Genomic DNA, 22,748 nt, shown 5'->3' on the forward strand with positions numbered 1-22,748 from the left:
TGAGTATCTTTAATTTCACTAATTGCCAGGATGGTTCCCACATCAGCTGTGTGAGATCAAGTAAGACATGAGTTTCTCCGTATTCTCACAGACTTTGATATAAACATATTTTTACATTTAAGCAATCTATTCTATATTAACTGGATCTTAAAATCACATTTTTCTTGAATGCTAGTGAAGTTAAGCTGCTGAATTAATATTTATGTATGTATGTATGTGTGCATTATAAATAGCTAGAGATGTAGATTTACATAAATAATTGCATTAATGAAAGAAATTTAAAAACAATTAAAGCCAAAGATCAAGAAAACAAATTTTTGGTATCAGGTTTCTGTACTTATTAATACATTGAAGTAGCTATATTGCCTTATAGGCTTAAGATTTTATATGTATCTTCTCCAGAATGTGACCTACCCACCTATTCACTCAAATTATAATATTCCACATTAAGCAGACATAATTAATTTTAATGAATTCAAATTCATAGAATTTTATGACTTGTACTTTAGGGTTTCTTTTAGAACCATTCACCTTAATGTGCTAAAGATATGTTTCTGTTTTCTTGCATTACATTTTAAATTTGTCTTTCCCATTTTAGTCTCCTGTCCACCTGAATAACATACTTGTGTAAGGTATAAAAGCTCCTTTATTTAAGTCCATGCAATGAGCCAAGTTTAAAACAATAATGTTGGAGATCCCTGGGTGGCTCGGCGGTTTGGCGCCTGCCTTTGGCCTGGGGCATGATCCTGGAGACCCAGGATCGAGTCCTGCTGCAGGCTCCCTGCATGGAGCCTGCTTCTCCCTCTGTCTGTGTCTCTGCGCCTCTCTCTCTATCTGTGTCTCTCATGAATAAATAAATAATTTAAAAAACAAAAAAAATAATGTCCACACTGACCTGTAATGCTTCCTTAACCACATACTGTATTCTCATATATAGATTTGTCTCTTGTTGGACACTCAATTGTGCTCTGATATCTCTTTTCTGTTTCTTTCTAGTATCACCTGTTTGCCTGTATTTGTTTATTCATTGATGCATTCGCTCGTTCATTTATTTATTTTTATAACCATGAGTTGGCAACATGTTTTGTCATCTATAAAACAAATCTTTCTCCTTCATTTATTTTATTTTATTTTTTTTTAGAGACGGAGAGTGAGCATATGAGCAGAGGGGAGGAGCAAAGGGAAAGAGAGAATCTTAAGCAGGTTTCATGCCCAGTGTGGGGACCCACCACGGGGCTCAATCTCATGACCTTACTAAGATCATAACCTGAGCCAAAAACTAAGTCGGATGCTTAACCCAGTGAGCCACTCAGGTGTCCCTCTCCTTCATTATTTATTTAGTTATTTGTTAAAGATTTTATTTATTTATTTGACACGGACAGAGAGCACAAGCAGGGAGAGCTGCTGCAGGAGAGAAGCCGAGTCCTCGCTGAGCAGGGAGCCCAATGTGGGGCTCAATCCCAGAACCCTGCGACCTGAAAGGAAGGAAGTTAACCAACTGAGCCACCCAGGTGCCCCTTTACTTCAATTTTTAAATCCAGTATTCATAGATATTTGTGAACTCTCCCCTGAGAATCCATTTGTAAAATTTATTTAATTAAAAATCCTTTAGATGTTTAATTAAAATGCAATTGTATTTCTAGATTGCTTTGAAAAGACCTGGCATCTTTACCATGTTAATTAATGTGTATGTCTTTGTGTTGTCTTTCAAGGATTTTAACCATATTTAAAAAGGCACTGAGGGGGACACTTGACGGGATGAGCACTGGGTGTTGGTAAATTGGTCTGTATGTTGGTAAATTGAACACCAATAAAAAAATTAATTTATTAAAAAATTGCCTTTATATACATATTCTTCATATTCAAATAATTTTATATCCAGAAATCTTGCATTTGTAAATGCAGAGGGCAATACATTAAAGTTGTATCTCCACATATCAATCATAAATATGTTAGAGTTTTTAATTATGCTATTCAAATACTCTGTATTATGGCATATTTTATGTTTGTGCTTTTTGTTTTATTTTGGTCTGGCTGAACTGTTTTTTGTGTTGTTGTTGTTGTTGTTGTTGTTGTTTTTCACTTATTTCCCCACCTTTCTTGTTTGCCAGATCTTGATTTATTTTAAATATTATAACAAAATTTTTGAAAATCTGAGTCTTTGTTCTTGATTTATAGTTTACCAGCTACAATTCTGAAAATAGAGTTATATTAGAACTTAATTTTGCCATCATATATCCCACTTTCCATTATCAACTGAAACAGATTTTTTTTCCTCTTTTCCCATCCTCTACTTTACAGATTTATCTGGTAAATCTTTTATTTTATTCTCTGGTGGCTATCCCTGTTATATTACTATCTATACGTCTGTTTATCCTTTCTTTTTTCCTAAATATCTCTATCTCACTTTTATATTACCTTCAGAAAGGCAAATTAAAATGCTTTTAGTGCCCTCGGGGCCTTTCTTTCCCTTCCATTTGGTATTTTCGTAGAATACTAATTCTCAGGATACAAAGACATAGATAATTTCATGATTGTTTGTTTATACAACAAGTAGTTATTATTCGTCTTTCGAGTCCAGGCATTTGCCAAAGCATTGTTTCAGTCAGTGGCCGATCAGAAAAGCAGAAGCCTATTATGATGCTTTAAACAGATGCATTTAAAACTGGAAATTAGGTGTAAATGTGATCAAAGTACAGGCGGGAAATAATGAAGCAGGGATCTGAAGTAACAACAGGAAGCAATGACTATTTTAGGAAAATTATATTACTGAGTTCCCAGATGCCATGCCTCAGAAGCTGCTGGAGCATTCCAGTTGTCACCGTGTTTGTAACCAAGCTGCGTGTGTGAGCAACAAACCCGGAGCCTGGCTAGGAAGTCTGGAAAATGTAGTGTGCTAACTTCTCACCCTGGCAAGATAGAGCAGACTACAGAAGAGCAAGTGTGGCAGAGAGAGAAAAGAATCACTATTTAGTTCAGGTATATTCTTCATGGGCGTTTTCAAAGATGACCTTTGTGTGGTAAAAATTTTGAAAGTCTTGAATGTTTAAGATAATTTTCATTTTTTCCAGGAAGTTTCATTGCATTTTGCTGGATATAATAAAATCTTGTTATAAGCATCTCTTCTTTCAATTTCTAACCCATTGTCTTAACCTCCTTTGAATGTTGCTGGTAACAAACTTGATGCCAGTATATTTCTTATTGCTTTGTGGATATAGTTTCTCCCTGGAAACTATATATATATATTTTTTTTTTTTCTGTATTCTGATGTAATGTATTTTCTCTATAATGTGTTTAGATTTATTTTTCTTTTCTCTTGTGTCCTTTTGATTAACCCATATTTTCCTTTCATTTGATATATCACATTTTTATTTACTTTTAGACAATCCTAAAATTACCTTCAAATAATTCTGCAATTCTTTTTTTTTAAAATTATGGTAAGAACACTGAACATAAGAGCTCAACAACTTCTTAGGTACACAGTACAGTATTGTTGTCTATAGGTACAATGCTGTGCTGCAGATCTCTAGATTTTATTGCTCTTGCACAACTGAAACTTTGTATCTGTTGAACAGCAACGCCCCATTCTCCCCTCCTCTCAACTCTCTGTCTCTGTGAGTTTCACTATTTTAGTGACCTCATTCAAGTGGAATTATATGTCCCCTGATTTTCCTTTATTTTCTCCTATCACCCTGGTATATTAGTTTTTGATATTTTTGCCTCTTTATTCCAAATCTAACTTTTTTCTTATCTTCCCACTTTTCTTTACCTTTCTAATAATGTCTGGTTGAATTCCTTCCAGGTCGGTGATTTATTCTTTAGCTGAATCCATTTTACTACTGAACACATATTGGTGATTTTTGTTGTGGCGACGGTAGTTGTTATTTATCTACTGTATTACATCCCATATTTTCAGCTGTTTCTTTACAATTGTTCATAACAGCCTTATATTTCTAGTGCATTTTCTTTTCCCCTTAATGTTATTTATTATGCTCATCAAAAATATTTTCTTGTCTAGGCCATTTAATTCTGTTTTTCCTCGCGTCTTTATCGTGTTTGTACTTTATGCTTTCTTTTATTTTGTAACGATCATACTTTTCACATATATTTGACCATTTCCTGTCATTATATTCCATTGAGAGCATCAGCTTCTTTGATTCAATGTTCTATGGCTACAATAAGACATCCACTCCCAGTCTATCTGCTGCTGAGTTTAAGGAGAGAGAAAAGTAGGGACAGATATGCCTGGGGGTCAAGAACCATTGATTTTAAAATCAGGACTCACCTGGACCCCACTTTCATAGTCCTCAATTCATCAACAGAGTGTATGGAGAATAATTTCCCTATCACTATTTTAACAACTTCTCTTGTCCAAGTTCTTCTTAGAAAGTTTGTGAGGGGCACATAACAAATGACTTGATGATGCGTCCAGTCATCACATGCTCCCACACTCCCCATGCAGTGATGTGATACCACTTCACTCTTGGAACTCCCATTTTACTGGCCCAGAGTAGAGGTAGAGTATACAAAGTTATTCTTTCATTTTTTGTATTCAATATCCTCATTACTGTAGGATTATATTTCTACCACTTCATTTTATTTGTATTACTTTTCCTTCAGCTTACTGGTATAACTTTGAAGTTTAGAAGGTGAAAGTTAAAAAAAAAAAAAAAGTAGCAAGGAAGCAAATAGGCAAACAAGCAAAAGAGACCAAACCAAATATTTTAGTTAACGATTGGTTAATATAATACCCAGTGATGGGCAGCCCTGGTGTCTCAGCGGTTTAGTGCTGCCTTCAGCCCAGGGTGTGATCCTGGAGACCCAGGATCAAGTCCCACGTGGGTCTCCCTGCATGGAGCCTGCTTCTCCCTCTGCCTGTGTCTCTGCCTCTCTGTGTGTGTCTCTCATGAATAAATAAAATCTTAAAAAAAAATACCCAGTGTTATAAATGGATTATTGAACCTTTTAATACCTATTTTTATTGGTCTAAGCCCCAAACTTTGTATTCAACTTATTCAAATCTTAATTCAAATTATTTTTGAAATAAAATTCGAACTAGGGGGCACCTGGGTGGCTCAGTTGGTTACTCGTCTACCTTCAGCTTAGGGTCATGGTCCTGGGGTCCTGGGATCGAGCCCTGTGTCAGTCTCCCTGCTCAATGGGGAGTCTACTTCTTCTCCCTCTCCTTCTGCTGCTCCCCTGCTTGTGCTCTCTCTCTGTCATATAAATAAATAAAATCTTTAAAATAAATAAATAAAATAAAATAAAATAAAAATTCAAACTGGATGAGCTAGTAGAGCTCTGCCATAGAAGTCTATTAAAAAAAAAATCAAAACTATTCTCTCTTAAAATGAAATCAGTCTGCATTTGGCTGGCTAGAAGTTTTATCTTTAATAATTTTAAATTGTTAAAGATTCTTTTTATATTGTTTTTCTTTACTTTCTCCCCCCTGGGACTTTTTATTAAGGACAAACTCGTATTGGAGATAGGAAACAGATGCAAACACTTGAGCTTGTTAATGGTATGTGTGAGTAGAGAAGAGAAAAAGTGTTTTGATACATATTCTCCAACAATAATACAAAAAGGAAAAGGAAAAGAAAGGGTGGACAAGAAAAACAGACCTCTTTTTTCCATTCCTGGAGGGAAATTTGACTTAAAGAAACTTCCTTTTCCTTCCAACTGGTGGGGTTCCTCAGTGTGATGGATGTCTCCAATTCCAAGCAATATTATAGCAAGTAGCTCAGCACCGCTCTGCTCAGCAGTGAAGGCAATGCAATGTATTTTCAACTGGCGCTACAGGGGAGCTGAGATTTTTCTTTTTATATATCATTTATAAATTGATACTGTAACTCCACCAAGCAGGAGCTTTTAAAACTTAATGAGGATGAAAAATTATGTATATGTTCATATGCATACCTGTGTGTGGGAATAAGTATATGTTTAACATTTGATGTTCTAACAGGTTGACAGAAGCAACAATTCAAGCACTTAAATATATTTTTATGTTTTCACTTCCTTTGTAAAAACAACTTTATCTTTAATTTATTGATAATGAAAAATACAGGACTAAGGATTTAAAAAATCTGTATTTGACATTGTAAGACACCAAAGCACTATAAATATATGATATTTGAAGTACCCTGGCTATTATCTAGAGAATCTACAGATTCCCACTTAAATTTGAATTTCAGATAAACAAGTACGTTTTAATATAAGTACATTCTGAATATAGCATGGGAAAATTTATACTAAGAAAATATTCATTGTTTATTTGAAAATAAAATTTAACTGAGAATCCTATATTTTATCTGGTGACCTTAATATTATCCACCACAGATTTCATTCTCATGAAGCATAATTTGAAGGAAATATAAATAATTTCAATGTTTATGTATGATTACAGAACAAATACTTAGGGGGGATTAAATAGATCCTTGAGAATGGGAAAGCTGATTTTTTTTTTTCCCTGTCTCTGTATTTCAGTAAAGTAAAGCAGTGAACAATGTTCCATAAAGGTCAATTGGCAACTGTACCATCTGCTCTGGGTCCCTAGAATAAATCTCCTGCTGGGGTCCTCATACACATGAGCACATGTTGTTTTCACAAAGACCAAAATCTTATATTGTATTCTTGCTTGATCCCTGCTGTGGATGCCAGCTTAACAGCATCAGTGATGCTGTTTGGGGCTGAATTCTGGACCTTCATTATGCTGATTGCTGCCAATCCCAGGAATAAAGATTCCACTGGGTTAAAATAACATGAAGTGAAATGCTGGAATTCATGCCTGTCTACTAACAGATAATGCACCCAGATTACCTTTAACAGATTCGTTTGCCCATGCCGCAGGTTCTCTGAGTATTGGCTGCGAGTGATTCAGCTGCACTCTTCTCTAGAGAATGGCTCTGGGAAGACAGAAATGCCTGAGAGGTCATGTGTCTCCTGTCATCCTCAGCTATGTGCAATGAATGAATGATTGATAATCGATTGCAAAATATCTCATTATGGAACAACTCTGTGAGGTAATTAATACTCCTGCGCTCCCTGTGAAATCAGGCTGAGTCTAAACTTAGGTAAAAACATAAATTTGCTTTTTTTTTTTTCCTGCTATGTTCTCATAGAGAACACTATCTCAATAAATCAATTGTACATAAATCTTCACCTCAAATTCTGCTTCTGGGCATCTGGAACCAAGACATTATCCAGTTGTTATAAAGGAAAATATTCATTTAGATAAAATCCAATGGGAGGATCAAAGAATTAGTTGTTGAAGGTAAAACCATATATGAGAATAAGTATACACGATCAATAATAGCCATACTTCTTCCTAGTTCCTCATGGCACTTCACAGCAGGTTTACAGCCCAAAAGAATAGTCCCAGAATTACTACCATTTGTGAAAGACTCGGTTGCTTGAGAGTGGCTAAGAGTTAAGAACAGGTGATTATAAAAAGGCTCAAAGACAAATCTAGCCTTCTTTACACCTTTAAGCCATTTCCTCCTTTTGTTTAACAAAACAGCACTAAACCTTTGACTCCAGCTGGCATATGTTGGTTTCTATGTTGATAGAACCCTATAAAATAAGATACCGTAGTAATAGCCTATTATTGTGCTCCATCCAAGGAGAGGACAAACCATTATCATAGAGTTAAATATATTTTTAGTAAATACATGTTACAGTGTGCATACAGTTTACTAAACAATCTTGTAGATATTTATAGGTACCGATTTCCCAAAAAGTAGAATGAGGTCAACATGTGGCATGTTACAGGATCACAGGCATGAACATCCCTGCCCTGATATACATGAAAAACAAGCACCTAAAACACAAGAATGCAGTGAGACAAATCCTCAGATTCTAATGAACAAGGAGGAGCAGTTCCCCACGGTGAGATGAATTTATAGAAACAACATTGGCAGAATGTGGTAACAATGGCTGCATGTGGGGGGAAGTGTGGAGCACCTTCACATTAGAATTTAGGAAAACCAGGGTCAAGATTATCAGAAGAAATTTAAACATGCTTTCATGTGCAAGATGCTGAAAGTAAGTTTGTGTGACAGTTTGATAAGGGTTCAAATATATAATTGTTTTCGTGATAAAAACGAGTCATCTCCTCAAAATCTTTATACTGAAAATTTATGGATGACAGTCTGTTGTACTGACATTTTATGTTGTTACTTGATTTTTTTTAATTCTCAATTTTTATCTGCATCCAAATAAGTAAATGTATTTTTTTAGTGTTCACTTCCCAATAATTTAATGTAGCACCATCTGACGAAAGGATTGAAACTATTACAAGTCACTTTACATATTTGAAGTATTTCTTTACTCACAAGTAATATGTTCACTTATTATGATACACAAGATACTGATACACTTTAAAGTCTATTTTGAGGATTCCTCTTTGACTCTGATAACATGACCTCATGGCGAAATAACACATAGAGGTAGGATTTTTGTTCTTTTGTTCTTTTGTTTTTGTTTTGTTTTTTACAATTAGCTAAAATCAAAGCACTCGGAATACAATCTTTTTCCAGATTTGTGTTCTATACATAGCATGGAAGCTTTAAGTATAAAGTTACTGACTTCTTAACTGGGTAAATATGACATAGGAGTGAGACTGTAAGTCACTTCTCAAAACTTTTTAATCAATATTTTCTGACAAGAAAATTTGGAACTAAAATCATAAAAATAAAGTGACATTTTTTTCCCATCCACTTTTTGTTAAGAGGCACCAGATCTATCTATGAGAATACTGCATTATAGAAAGAAAGGAAAAATAAAAGGTAGACCAAAGTTACAGAACCTTGAAGGAAACAGCTGTAAAAGCTAAAAATCACAGCAATAGTGAAAGAACACACGCACACGCATGCTCAGTTATATATAATTGAATTCTGAATTGTGGCTTTTAGCTCACTGTGATATGCTATATAGGTATGATTTTATCTGATGTTTCCTAAATTTTATTCTTAGGCAGAAAAACTGGTGAACCTCTGGAAACTGGCAAGTCAGCAGGGCAGATGAACTGAATATAGTGCCACCTCCACCTCAACCATTCTTAATGGCAAACCCATTCTACAATGGTTAGACCTTCACAAACCTGGAGTTGTGAGACATAATAGAGTCTTACTAGGACCAAAGAATCAGTCTTTTCAGATTAATGGCACAGGTTGGAATACCAAATACAGTTGTTTCATTTTACCCAGACAACTGTTAACGATTGCTATCCCCCACCGAAAAACACATTCTTGGCCTCATCCAATGTGCAGCAAACACACAGGTAGGTGGAGGGCTGGGATTCTGTGCGATGTGTTGTGTGTACACGCCCTACAGGTCATGTAGAACAGAACATGGGGCTACTAAGGCGAATCCTTCCTAAGAGATTCTTCAGTCCAAAAAATCTGTGTTCCCCTAACAACTGAAATTGTCTGAAACTTATCCTCGCAGACATTGATCAAGATCCAGTGCCCTTCAGATGAGCCCCAAGTGTCTGGCCTGTTTTAACAGAATTCCCCTTAATGTCTTTTGGTATCAACATTTGCTTTGAGCCTTCCATTGTCTTAGGTAGCTAACATATTTTTCAGATTAATTTCCAATCGCTACTTCAAACATATGAGACACCCTCTTTTGTTTCTTTTCTTTGAAGTTGTACCCCCCCCCCAAAAAAAATGCACATATTCAACACATTTGTGTCCAGTACCTGATAACACAAAAATATACCTCTTGGAACTAAACAATACTGCAGCCCACAGGATCACAAATTCCAAATTTCCTCCTTGGTTCAGACTGTAACTCCACTCTCCAAATAAGATTTATGACTCCTCTCGGGACTTGCATTACTGGTCAGTGAGGGAACTTTCCTCAGGAAGGGGAACATGTATCTAAGTCACAGCAGAGTTCTGACAGATTTTCTCCTGGAAAGGATGGGAAGATTAAGAGTTACCTTAAATCCCCTTAAGACTCTTTTGATGGGAAGCAGTGAAGCAAGTTTAAGGTAATGTCATTTTCTGCTGCTTTATCAGTACTATCTAAGATAAATTTCACCTTCTAAGCTGCCATCTATCAGCATTTTTAGTGATAGTACAACAAATGGTCCCAAACAGAAAGTCGTTCAAATTGCTTTTGCCAAAGCTAATTGTTTTTCTGGTATTGTGAGGTCTAGATAAGCCGAAATTCTCTCCGTTAATTTAAATAATTTTCCTACAAGAAACAACCTTAAGAGGACCTAGGTCACCCGATTTTTAACACATTCTGCGGCTGAAAAGCTAAGCTGTTTAAATATTAATTCTTTCATATCCTTCATAGACCAGATGCAGGAAACTACTTCGTGTGCTACTACTGAGTTCTCCCTGAATATGCCTCATGTTAATTACTTGCTTTAATAAAGGTTAGGAGTGGATGTCTCAGAAATAAAACCCAATGGAAGAAACAATCCTTTCATCCTTTTCTGCACTTATTTTCTTTTATCATTTATCCTTATAGTTCTGTTCTTTTGTGCTTTTTAACTGGCTATGACAATGGTGCAGAATGTTAAAAAGGCATATCTCGGTTCAATGTCAGGTAATAATAACCTTCTCCGGTAATGATCAAGATAGAAGCTAAATATTAACCATTTTCAAATTTTCTTTTTTGACTTTGCTGGCGGTAATCTAAGAAGATGACAATGTAATATTCTTTTAATATTCATGCACACAATTATATGAATATGCAAAACTCATGCTCCTAATACAGAACAACAAATAATATGAAGAGTCTTACTTTGGATTTCACCCTTATCTATTCTAAAGTGTGCGGGGATTTCAAAGTAAAGTATTCTCTTGTGTATAATATATCTAGCTCAATTTCAAAATCTTTGACAATGGCTAAATGTACTTGAATAAGTAATATATAGTGCATTAACTTTCTCAGTAAATGTTCTTGTATTGTGAGTTTAGTCATAATGGGACATTCAGACACTGAATGAGTATCTCTGCTTAACAATTATTTTCCTTCAGGGTCATTTAAATATATGGGTTTTTGGTTCCTCTTTTGTTTAAACAAAAGAATGATCACCGTGAAACATTTCTACCCCCCCCAACTCTATTTGTCTTTAGTCTTCTTATATTTAATTTTTTTATTTTTAGCAACAGTGTTGCCAGTCTTAAGGTGTCTCTCAAAATGGGTATATTACCACAATTTATATTAATAATTATTTTTTCAAGATAAAAGATTTGTCCCTCCAAAGCTACCTCCACCTTATCCTACCACTTTGTGGAATGATTTTACTAAAACCTCAGTGGCAGATGCAGAAGTTAGAGTTATATCACTCTTAATAATGCAAAATTTAATTTAAAATATGCATTAAATCATTCTGTTCTTCCACACACATATCCTAAAATATTCCTGGTAACCAGCTGCTTCATCTCCCCTGATTTTTTTTTCATTAGTATCTCCAGACTAATTAATATTACACCTTCTATCTTTTGAAACTCCTTCTCCCACACTTTCAGCAAAAATTTCACTGCTTGTTTTATTAGTTGGGATTCTGCTGGTACTAGTGATCACAATTCAACTCCATGTAAAACAAAAGTGAACCTAATTTGTTTAGGTAACTCAGAAATCCAGAAAAGAGACTTGTGTTCAGGTACAGATAGACCCTTCTATGCAAAGAATGTTGTGACTTTTTACCTTGGGTTGTGTTTTTTGGCTACACCTGCCTGATTGTTTCTTACTGGGGGGAGTTACTCCTTGTGTCAGAAAGTGGGCTCTCTGGCAAGACCGGCAAGAACCCAAAGTATTCTCTAACTATGGACATTAACGTTTAGTACTAGAATAATAAAGTAGTTACCTATATGGACAGATATTTCGTATTAAATATTGAATTACATTTTATTTTAAAAAAACATTGCATTTTAATTTGTTTTCAGAAGCCTTGAAGAAAAATCAGTTTAATGGAATTTGAGAAGAGGTTTCCTTAGTCCTAAGGAAGTTATCCTCTTATTTCCATCCTTCTCCCAGGATTTTCAATACCCATTAATTTGAAAAAAAAAATTGAGTACTTAACAATTTTATGACTCTATCGAATGATTATGGTCATTAAGATATTCCCTCATGAGCATGTATATGTATAAGTAGCCAGTTTGGTCCTAGGAGAAATAGAAGAGGTGCAACACAAATATATCCTCTCTCTGTGTTTTGTACTATGACTCTATTTTCCCTGCATCTTTATAGAGGTTGTGTAGAACTGTTGAAGTCCTTTTATTTCATGCACACATCTATGTGAATTATGTAAACTTAATTCATATAAATTATGTGAATTTTATTTCATTTTGTCTTCCTTCCTTTGTTCTTTTATTTCCTTTTTGATGAAAAACAGAACATAGCCCACCATTTCTGAAAACATATAATCTTGAATAATTCAAACCTAAGATAGGACTATTAATAATAGTATAAAAAGATTAAAGAAAGTCATGAATAGATGAATAGATTCCCCAGCATTAAATACGATCCTCTTAAAAAGACAGGATAAATGCTTACTTATTTCCCTTTAAATTACCAATTTTCTGAATAAACACGTGATGTCATAGATACTTCAAATGATATAAGTTATTTTTATCCTTCTTTGGGTATCCCAGTGGGCTCACTTATTTATATTTGTTTCATTTCTTGAATTTTATAATTTTATAATGAGTAAATTATAACATGAATTTGATAAATCATTTAATAATGAATTTTAGAATCTTATGATTAATTAGAATCATGTAATGCTCTCATGCAGTGTGATGAGCACCTCAAAGATGACCTCAGTCCTTTTGCAAACTCTTCCCGTCTCTCAGTATCTCTTGTTCCCTGGCATAGTGAGGTACTTGTAAAGATTTACCTGGGAATTTCATGATTCAGATCTGGCCAAAATATGCATCTTCCTAAGATTGGATCTTTTCAGTGGTTGATTATGCTATGAGCCAAGATCTCAGAGCTACATGTATTTGTTGTTACTGGGATATTTTTGCTTCCAAACCTTGTAAATAAAAAAAGTTTAGAAAAAATATGTACACATTTGTAAGTTCATAGATGTGTCAATAGACAAAATACTTTAAAATTAAGTGGGGCTTAAATGATTTGATTTGTTTTTTTGCAGTCCCTTGCACATATGCCAAAATTTGTGATTATTAATAACATCAATAGATTTACTTAATGTGCCACCTAACATCACTCAGTGAAGTATTTTAGATTACAGTTAATGTATTAATACTAACAGACTACTGATAAACTTTATGGGTTTTTTTTTTTCCTTTATAGCACATCCCCTATCGCTGTTCAGAAAGAGTGTATTGTTCTAAAGTAACTTGAAAAGATTTATATGTTTTTCTGTGTGGTTAGGTTACCAATTTGAATACATGAATCAGATGTCAGCTTTCATTGCCAGTCACTAAACACATTCCTTTCTTATGTCACTCTCTAGAGCATTTAACCTAGAAAAAATTCTAATTACTCAAAAAATGTTTTCTTAAAGGCTTGCCACTCACCAAAATGAATGAATCCAATCAAGAAAACTATCATTCTAATTTATTGGCTAAAGTTTATGTTTATTAAATGATTTCTGATTTAAGTGAAAAAGAAATTCAGATCTATTAAGTTTAATGCCACTATTCCTTTCTATAACAGAGCTTTTCGGTCAGTACAAATGTAGCCATCTTTTGTTCTGGCCAGTGAACCAAATATGTAGTATGCTTTCTTCAATGTAGTTGGCTTGTGCCAATCTGTTTTCTTTCTTTGTTGTGATTTTCATGCCATTAACATCTTTTTATTTTTTAATAATGGCTGCTAATTCACAAATATTTTAACAATACATTAACATTAACAAAGATATGCGATGTAGGAGTACAATTATGCTATATTGTAGGTAGATGGCACGGAGAAGAGTTGGGATCTGAACCAAGCACATAAGCTTATATTCCCTACCATTGGAAAACACGGAGAAAGTATGGAAAAGCTGAAAATATCCTTAAATAAGCTTCTAATTGACTTCAGATAAAACCTATCGAAAACTTATGCAATAAAGTTTGCTTGTAAAACACAGACAACTAAATATACTCTAAATATTGGGAAAATAAAATGAAGAAATACTGCACAGAAAATGTTGGAAAAAAATAAAATGCTATCACTGGTTAAATCTAGGTGATGGATTTACTTTCACTTTAAAAGTTGCTATTTATCTTTCTTTGTTTTTCATAACCTTTACAATGAGTATATGTTACTTTATTATAATATAAGAGAGGTTATTAGCTGATTATGACAAAGTCACTTTGCCAGCAATGTTAAAATGCATGGGTAATGAATAAGATTACAATGACATTGCCTACCCTCATTTTTCAAAGGCTACTACAGTATTAATTTAGAAAAGAAAATGGTAATGCAGAGTGATCCAATATGATTTTCAAAGAAACCATGAAAGAATGATAATTCTTTTTTTTTTTACCTTATATTCGTAGGCTTATTTTATAGTATGTATATGTTTCAAATACTGACGCTAAATCAACACTTCTTATAACAACAGTATAATTTCTTTTAAAATGTCTCACTTATCTTTCCTTTAACCACAGACTGAACACATTTACAATATCATATTTGTTATTAGAATCATAGAACATGAAAGTTTATCACGTTTTTTCTTAATAATCATTTACATGAAAAATCTGAAGTGTAAATTTGTAAAGCCAGTTTGTGTGTGTGTGTGTGTGTGTGTGTGTGTGTGTGTGTGTGTGTCTGTTATTGAGATCTGAAAGTATGATTTAAAAAGTTATCTAGGGGATCCCTGGGTGGCGCAGCGGTTTGGCGCCTGCCTTTGGCCCAGGGCGCGATCCTGGAGACCCGGGATCGAATCCCATGTCGGGCTCCAGGTGCATGGAGCCTGCTTCTCCCTCTGCCTTTATCTCTGCCTTGTCTCTGCCTCTCTCTCTATATATGACTATCATAAATAAATAATAAAAAAAAATTTTTTTTTAATTATAAAAAAAAAAAAAGTTATCTAGAGTTGGGATCCCTGGGTGGCTTAGTGGTTTAGCACCTGCCTTCGGCCCCGGGCGTGATCCTGGAGTCCTGGGATCGATTCCCACATCAGGCGCCCTGCATGGAGCCTGCTTCTCCCTCTGCCTGTGTCTCTGCCTCTCTCTCTATCTCTCTGTGTCTCTCATGAATAAATAAATAAAATTTATAAAATATAAAATAATAAAATAAAATAAAATAAAATAAAATAAAATAAAATAAAATAAACTTATCTAGAGAGAAGCAAACCAAAAAACAGACTCTTAACTATAGAGAACAAACTGATGGTTACAGAGGGGATGGATGTGGGTGGCAAAGTGGGTGAAATAGGTGATGTGGATTAGGAGCACACTTGTCATTATGGACAGTGGGTGATGTACGGAAGTTTTCAGTCACTATATTGTACACCTGAATGTAATATGCTGTATGCTAACTAAATTTGGAATCTAAATAAAAAGGTAGAAAAGAGAAAGAAATTTATCTAGAAAAAAAATTATCTAGAAAAAGTGACTTAAAAGATCTATAAATGCTAGGCTTTACATTGAGGTTGGAAACTACTCTCCTTTAGACTACATAAGAAATACAACATATGAGTATGAGTATTTAGGTAACTCATGTATAGCAATTGGTAAACAAAGTAACATCCTCAAAAGTGGTCACATGTGCTTTAGATTACATGAAAAGAACATTTTTACTACATTTTTATGAATAAAATATTAGACACAGATATAGAGGGCAGTTAATCACCATGAGTAACTAATCTACATGGATTTTTCAAAAATTATTTTTTAATGTTTCCACAAAATAAGAAAACTACTCACCACAGACTTTTCATATTTACTGTTGAGCACTCAGAGTTAGATTTAGCTAAATTTTTGCACTCCTCCAGATAATTGTATCATTTAGACTTATCATTTGACTTAAATATGAATAAAGACTCATACTACTGATAGTCTGTGATTCAAGAGAAGTAGCTTTATGGGCTCAATATGATTGGGACATTCGATTTATATAGCACCGTCCCTTAACTAGACTAAAAGACCTGTACAAAGACCAAAACTTACATTAATTTTGCATTATGAGAAAATAGCCAATATCTTCATAATGAATATGAAGAGAATTCTCATAAGAGAATATAAAACAGAGAATATATAGCTCAATCTTAGGCTTTTGCTCTCAAAATTGTACTTATAGTCTTCTCTCAGTGTTCTCTGAAATTCTATTAATATTCTTCCTATGCATATTTTAACTCAATTGAGATTACCTATCTAGCTACCCAATACCTATCTAATATCTATCTAATATCTGTCTCTTCCCAACCCCCCTCATATTTTATTTTAATTATTTTATTTTAATTTAATTATGTTTAGGTTGTCACATAATCACTGTTACTTTTTCCAACCTACTTCCAATTAATTTTCCTTTTTTTCTTAATGGCTTTAAATAATCCACGTAACTTACAATTAAACCATTTAAAGACTTCAAGTCAATGTTTTTAAAATGTATTCACAAAGGTCGGGTTTCATAAACATTATTTAATTTTAGAATACTTTCATCAACCAAAGACACCGTGTACCCCTTAGTTAACTCCCTATTCTAGCCAGATACCAGCCCTAAGCATTCAATTGTCTACTTCCCATTCTATAGCCTTGTCTGTTCTGATTATTCATATAAACAGAATTATGTAATGTATTCCATTGTTGACTGGCTCCTTTACTACTGTCTTGAAAGTTCATCCATATTATACCATGTATCAGGACTTCATTCTATTTTATTAGTGAATAAAATGCCACTGTATAGATAAGCCACATTTATTAAACTATCCATTAGTTGATGGACATGTGTGTTACTTCCACTTCTGGCTCACATTGTTCAATTATGAAATGTTTGCTATGAAAATCTGTGTACACATTTTTGCATGGTGTAGGTTTTCATTTATTTTGACTATATGCCTAGGAGGGGAATCACTTTGGCATATCATATGGCATATCATAACTCCATGTTTCACATTTTGAAGAACTGCCATACTTTTTTCCAAAGTGACTGTACAATTATATATTTCTGCTACCAATCTAATAGGATTCTAATTCTTCCTCAACAACTCTTGCTTCCTAGAGTTTTTATTTTTGTGTGTGTCTGATGTTTGTGGCTTTTTTTTTTTACTTTTTTTTTTTTTTAATATAGGCTCCATATCCAACATGGGGCTTGAACTCATAACCCTGAGATTGAGTCCCATGCTCTACTGACTGAGCCAAACAGTGTTGTTTCTGATGTTTTTTTGTTTGTTTGTTTGTTTTACTGAAAACTGTCTTGTTACTGTTATGATGTGTTTGTTTATTGATTTCTTGATTTTAGTAAACTAGTACATCCTACTTCCCCTGCAGAATCCAGTCTTTGATGTGGCACCATCTTCCTGACACCCCATACCATGTGGACGACTGCCTGCCTTGTCTACCTCTGTTACTATCACATCCAGATATTCATTTCTAGTTATTACTAGTTAATCACTGTTTTGTTTTTGATAATGCTTTTATGCATAAGTTGCTACACAGTCTGTTCCAACTTAAGTAAGTCTCCTGTGGGGCCCGACCCAATCCCAAGAAGCTTCTTTTTAACTGTCTTTTTCCTGTTTCTCCCTGATAAACATCTAGCTGGTCTATCATTTTACTTGTTGCTGTCAAGAAGTTACCAGCCTCCTCTTAATTGCTCACCACTAAGATTGCCATTTTTTGACAGTATCCTTAGTCTTGCAGGTCCCCAAATTTTGCTCCAGATTAAGTCCAGTCTCTTTATGGAGAGCTATAAAATTCTCCTCCTGGGTAGAATTGATTGCCATTGCCCCAGAGTAGGAGCATGGAGAGTAGCTTACTTGACTCAGAGTGATGCTCTACAAGCAAAGTACTGAGCACGAAAGATAGCCCCTGATGTCTTGGTTTGCTTTTCCTTCCATGGGACATCTCTCCTATGAGCCAAAGCTGTCGTAGGATAATTGACTGAGATGTTCAACCTGCTGCAACTGGAATAGTCTTTCATCTTTTAAGTAGAAGCTTGGTAAATGAAGCATATTGATTTATCTTGCTCTGGTTGCCTGAAATAATGCTTTTGAAACATGGATCTGGGAAGGGGGATGAGAAATCCTCTACCCCTACCAGGAAGAAACCATTGCCTTAATTGGGAGCTTCCAGGGAAAGAGAGTAGGAGAGAGAGAGCCCTGTCTTGTCTGCACCCATCAGGAGTAGTTTTCATTGCACTGATTTCAGAGGAGAGGAAGTGGATCATGGCTCACCACCCACAATATCTCATTTTTCTTACTGAGATTTAGGAGATTGTCTTGAATATATATGTTTCTCCGTTTGTCATGTGATACTAGGACAATTCCAGAGACATGATTTTTTCTTTTTTTTTAATCCTCAGCAATTCTAATTGTTTCACTAGAGAGAAGGTCCATGAAAATCTCTACTCTGCCATTCTGGAAGTAGTTCTCCTCGAATTACTTTTTAATACATTATATTCTGAAGCAATGTGTTAGTCTAAATATCTTGTATTCTTATGCCTTATATATGTGGTGCCAAATGCTAATGTTGATATAAGTTTGCTATGGCAACCTTGACAAGTAATGCACAATATTCTAATCCTTTTTTGTTTTTTAAATTTTTAGTAAAAATGATGATAAATCCCTCTGCATCACTCCTTACACGAGACTGTTGTGAATATTAAATAAAATGAAGTAATCATCTAAAATGCCTTGAACTTAGAAAATAAAATTTATCCATTCAGCCTAGAATTTTCTTTATTTAAGGTAAATGTATTTACTCCCTCCTAGGAAAGATAATGGACACTTAAAAAAAAGAAAATGAAAGTTCCAAGTTTCCAAGGAAAGTATACAACATAGAGACAGAATTGGCAGCAAACCAGGATAAATGCAGAAGTGCCCTTGGTAACTTGTGTCCACTTGCTTTATTTATGCTCTCTTTCTCATTTTGGATATTAGCTCTAGGCTTATTTCTGTAGCAATCTTCTGAACCTCAGATTATGTTATAAAAAGAGATGATAATTAAATTTACAGAAGAGCCCTTTGGTATGTGATGCACATGTTCCAGTTTATTTCTGCTGCCATAATTACCCAATTAACTTTATTTTCTGAACAATCTAGCTCTCAATATGAACAACCTCAACCATGTTATTTATTTTCCTGATATGCCATCTTCTGTGAGTAATCATGATGGGATCAACATGGAATATATATGTATGGATAGGTATGGATACACATTACTTTTGTGTTTCTCTCATAAGCCATGAATCTGTGCTCATCAGGTTAATCACATAATATATTAGCTTTAGGTTCCTTCTTAGCCTTCACTGAGACTGCTTCCAAGTCTGTTTTGTACAAGTCATTGAACATTTCATTCCTAATCATAAAATATTCTTCATTTGAACTAATGGTAACATAGTTTTCCCTCTAATATATTGATAGCGTATAGCTTGTTAAGTTCTAAGTAGACTGAACTGCACATTTTAAGCAATAAAGGAGGATGACAGTTTTCTTGAACTAGAGCCTGTTTGTTTATTTGTTTGGAAAATAGCATGCCACATTTGGGCATGCTATTGGGTTTGGGTGTGAAGATTTGGGTGTGAATTTTAAAATTCTCATGACTTTAACCGTATGAAAATTAAATCTCATACAGTGCCTGAGGAACATATTCTTTTAGTGTAGCGGGCAGTAAAAGCAGATATCTGATTAGTAAAGAGTGTTCTTCATTATCAAACATCACGTTCAGACTCCTTTTTTATCTCAAATACAAGGCAATTCATGTGCTCATAGACTCATACAATGTTTCTGGATTTCAAAAGACTCCACTAAATGTAGAGATATTTTGTTTTAGATGTTTCTAGAAAAGAGAACTATGTATATTTAACAGGATAATAATAATAATATTAACATATAGAACATATTTTTGCCAGACATTTAAAGCTCCTTACTATATTCCCTCTTCTTCCTTTTGTATCCTTTACATAATAAGCAACAACAAATGATAAAACTGCCAATAATGGTTAACAGTAAGTCTTCAGTTTGTTTTCTTTCTTTTTAGAATTTTGGTGGAAGAAGGGGAATGTCCAAAGGAAGAAAGAAAGAAGGAAGGAGAAAGAAAGAAAAAGAAAGAAACCAAGTTCCACTCAAATCTTCACATACATGTGCTAATGACAGGACCCCTAGAAATCTCACGAAAGCTATTTGCTAGCTGGAGAGTCCCTGTGTACGGAAAGATTGCACAGACTAAGCTATGCTATGCTTAGTCTGTGTAGAACATTCTGTAAACAAACCTAGAATCATGAAATTTTGAAGCATACCTTAAAAAAATACTACACAGGCTGTGCAACTATATCGTGGAGCTGTTTCAGGGTTGAATATCTCTCCTTTAAGTAATGGTGATACATATAAAACTTAGATTTTCAACATATCAATCTTAGAGTACATCCCGATAAGGCAGGAAGGGACCTGTGGAGTTATAAAGGCATTCCTAGACCTCACTCTGCTTCTTCTGAATATTATTATAGTCCTTTGTCATTACTTACAATTAATAGTAACCCTGATACTGGGTAAAATTTCTGGCTTGTGAAAGTTTGATTTGATGTTCTGATACTTTATGCATTTATGCATTTATGAAAGCTGCATTGTTACCTAAAAATATATGTAATTTATGTCTTTCTACCTAGATTGTATTTGGTAAACAGCGCTTTATCACTTTATTTTAATCAGTTGGAATTTAACCTGAAAGGAATATAGTTATTAAAAATACTTATATTAAAAAAATAAAATAAAAATACTTATATTATATATAATGCAGATATACATAGAATAAGAAATAATTTATAATTTACTAAGGTGTTTTCTAGAGAGATAAGCACTTTATTCCTAACTCTAAATTTTTATCATTAATCCATAAAATTATAAATAAAATCTTAACTAGGAATTATCCCGTGTTTATGTTTTAATTACTTAATAATAATTGTCATACTTCATTCATTATAAAGCAGAAATTGCAAATCTTCTTTCCTGATTCCCCTACTATTTTATCAACCAGAGGGCATTATGGCAATCTCACCCTACCGAGGCTTAGAGTATTAAAAAAATGAATATTTAAAATTAAAATATAGCTTGTCACAAAGAATGAGCACCTGATGCCATTTATGAGAAACAGGTGGGTGTTTATTCAAGCATGTTTGATGTACCAGCAGGAATTATTTCAGTTAAACACCAATGTCATTGCCATTAGAGAAGACTAAAACAAGAGCAAAAGACACACACACACACATGCACGCAGGCATGCATGTGTGTGTGAATGCGAGCGCGTGCACACATGCACACAAGCATTTAAAGCACCCGAACGAATCAGATTTGAAGGATGAATTCAATTTGTCTTGATTGCCTAAAGTATGAGAAAGTAGCCTCAGAAATAGATCAAGAGAGTTTGACCTTTGTTGTTACAGTGAAATGTGCAATTCCTGCAGATGTCATTATTCTCTGGCATTTTCTCTGGGTGAGTGGAAAATAATATCTTTTTAGAGGGATAGAGAATAAAAATGACTAGGAAAAATATATGTCTTTGCATTTAGTATATAGTATCTTGAACTAAGGAGTTAGAGCAGTTATTTTAGTGGAGAAGAATATACAAAATAAATATTTGAATTAATCACACATGTAACTGTTCCTAATAGGAGAGGGGAGGAGATAGAGAAAGAATGTAAATGACCTATTTAAATATATTTTTTTGAAAAAATACTCCAGGATATTATTATCAGTAAACATGTATATGTATTTTTACAACAATGATGGCAACTTAATGTATGCAAAATTAAGACATGTTTTAGTACCAAAATACCACTCAACAACATAGTGCATCAGCAACCATTCACCCTGAATGATGTAGATAATTAATCTAATTTTCCCTCTGCTTCATTTTGTGTTCTATTAGTTTTCTTATTCAAACTTTCAAGTCACAAATCTAATTTAAAACCTCTTAACTAGTCTAACACATAATGTGTTCTCTCTACGTTCAGTGTCTAGCATGAGCAGCAAAGCTGGAATACTAATTTACTTCAGAGTGTGCAAAACACTCAATAATCAAATAATAAAATCCTGGATCCAGCACTTCTTAATGACATGACCGAATGAGTCCAATGCCTTGAAATGTGAGCATAAGTTAAAAAATAGAATAAAAGCATGTAAATGAAGAGGGGGGAAATCATGCTAACCAAAAGAATATATTCAATATTATGGGTCTCCACTCAAAATGGTCCCTATTCAAGATAACAAGACTTTAAAGTTAACAAGACATGTTTTGATTAAAACTAGTGTTGCTATTTTAGTCTTGTCTATTCGCTATATTACACTCTTTCTTCTTTTCTCTATCATGCACACACATACACACACAGTTACTATATTTAGAGTTTATATTGGAAGTTATTTTCCACAGTCTCTTTGTAAAAATCTGTATTGTTTTTCTCACTGGGGTAGAGGGGCTTTCTTTCTCTTTTCCCTACTTTCTTTGTTTACATCCCCTTCGTTAAAATAAAGTTTATTTCTATATACTCTCTTGAATTCAAAGTCAGTAAAATACACACACACACTTCATAAAATGAAGAAACAGGATATGTCAGAAAAATTAACCATGTACTGAGTGATTAAACTATTTTGTGTAAGAATGTCATTTCTATTTTGTTTAAAT

The sequence above is a fragment of the Vulpes vulpes genome, chromosome 6 (genome assembly GCF_048418805.1).
Source record: "Vulpes vulpes isolate BD-2025 chromosome 6, VulVul3, whole genome shotgun sequence".
Taxonomy (NCBI): Eukaryota; Metazoa; Chordata; class Mammalia; order Carnivora; family Canidae; genus Vulpes; species Vulpes vulpes.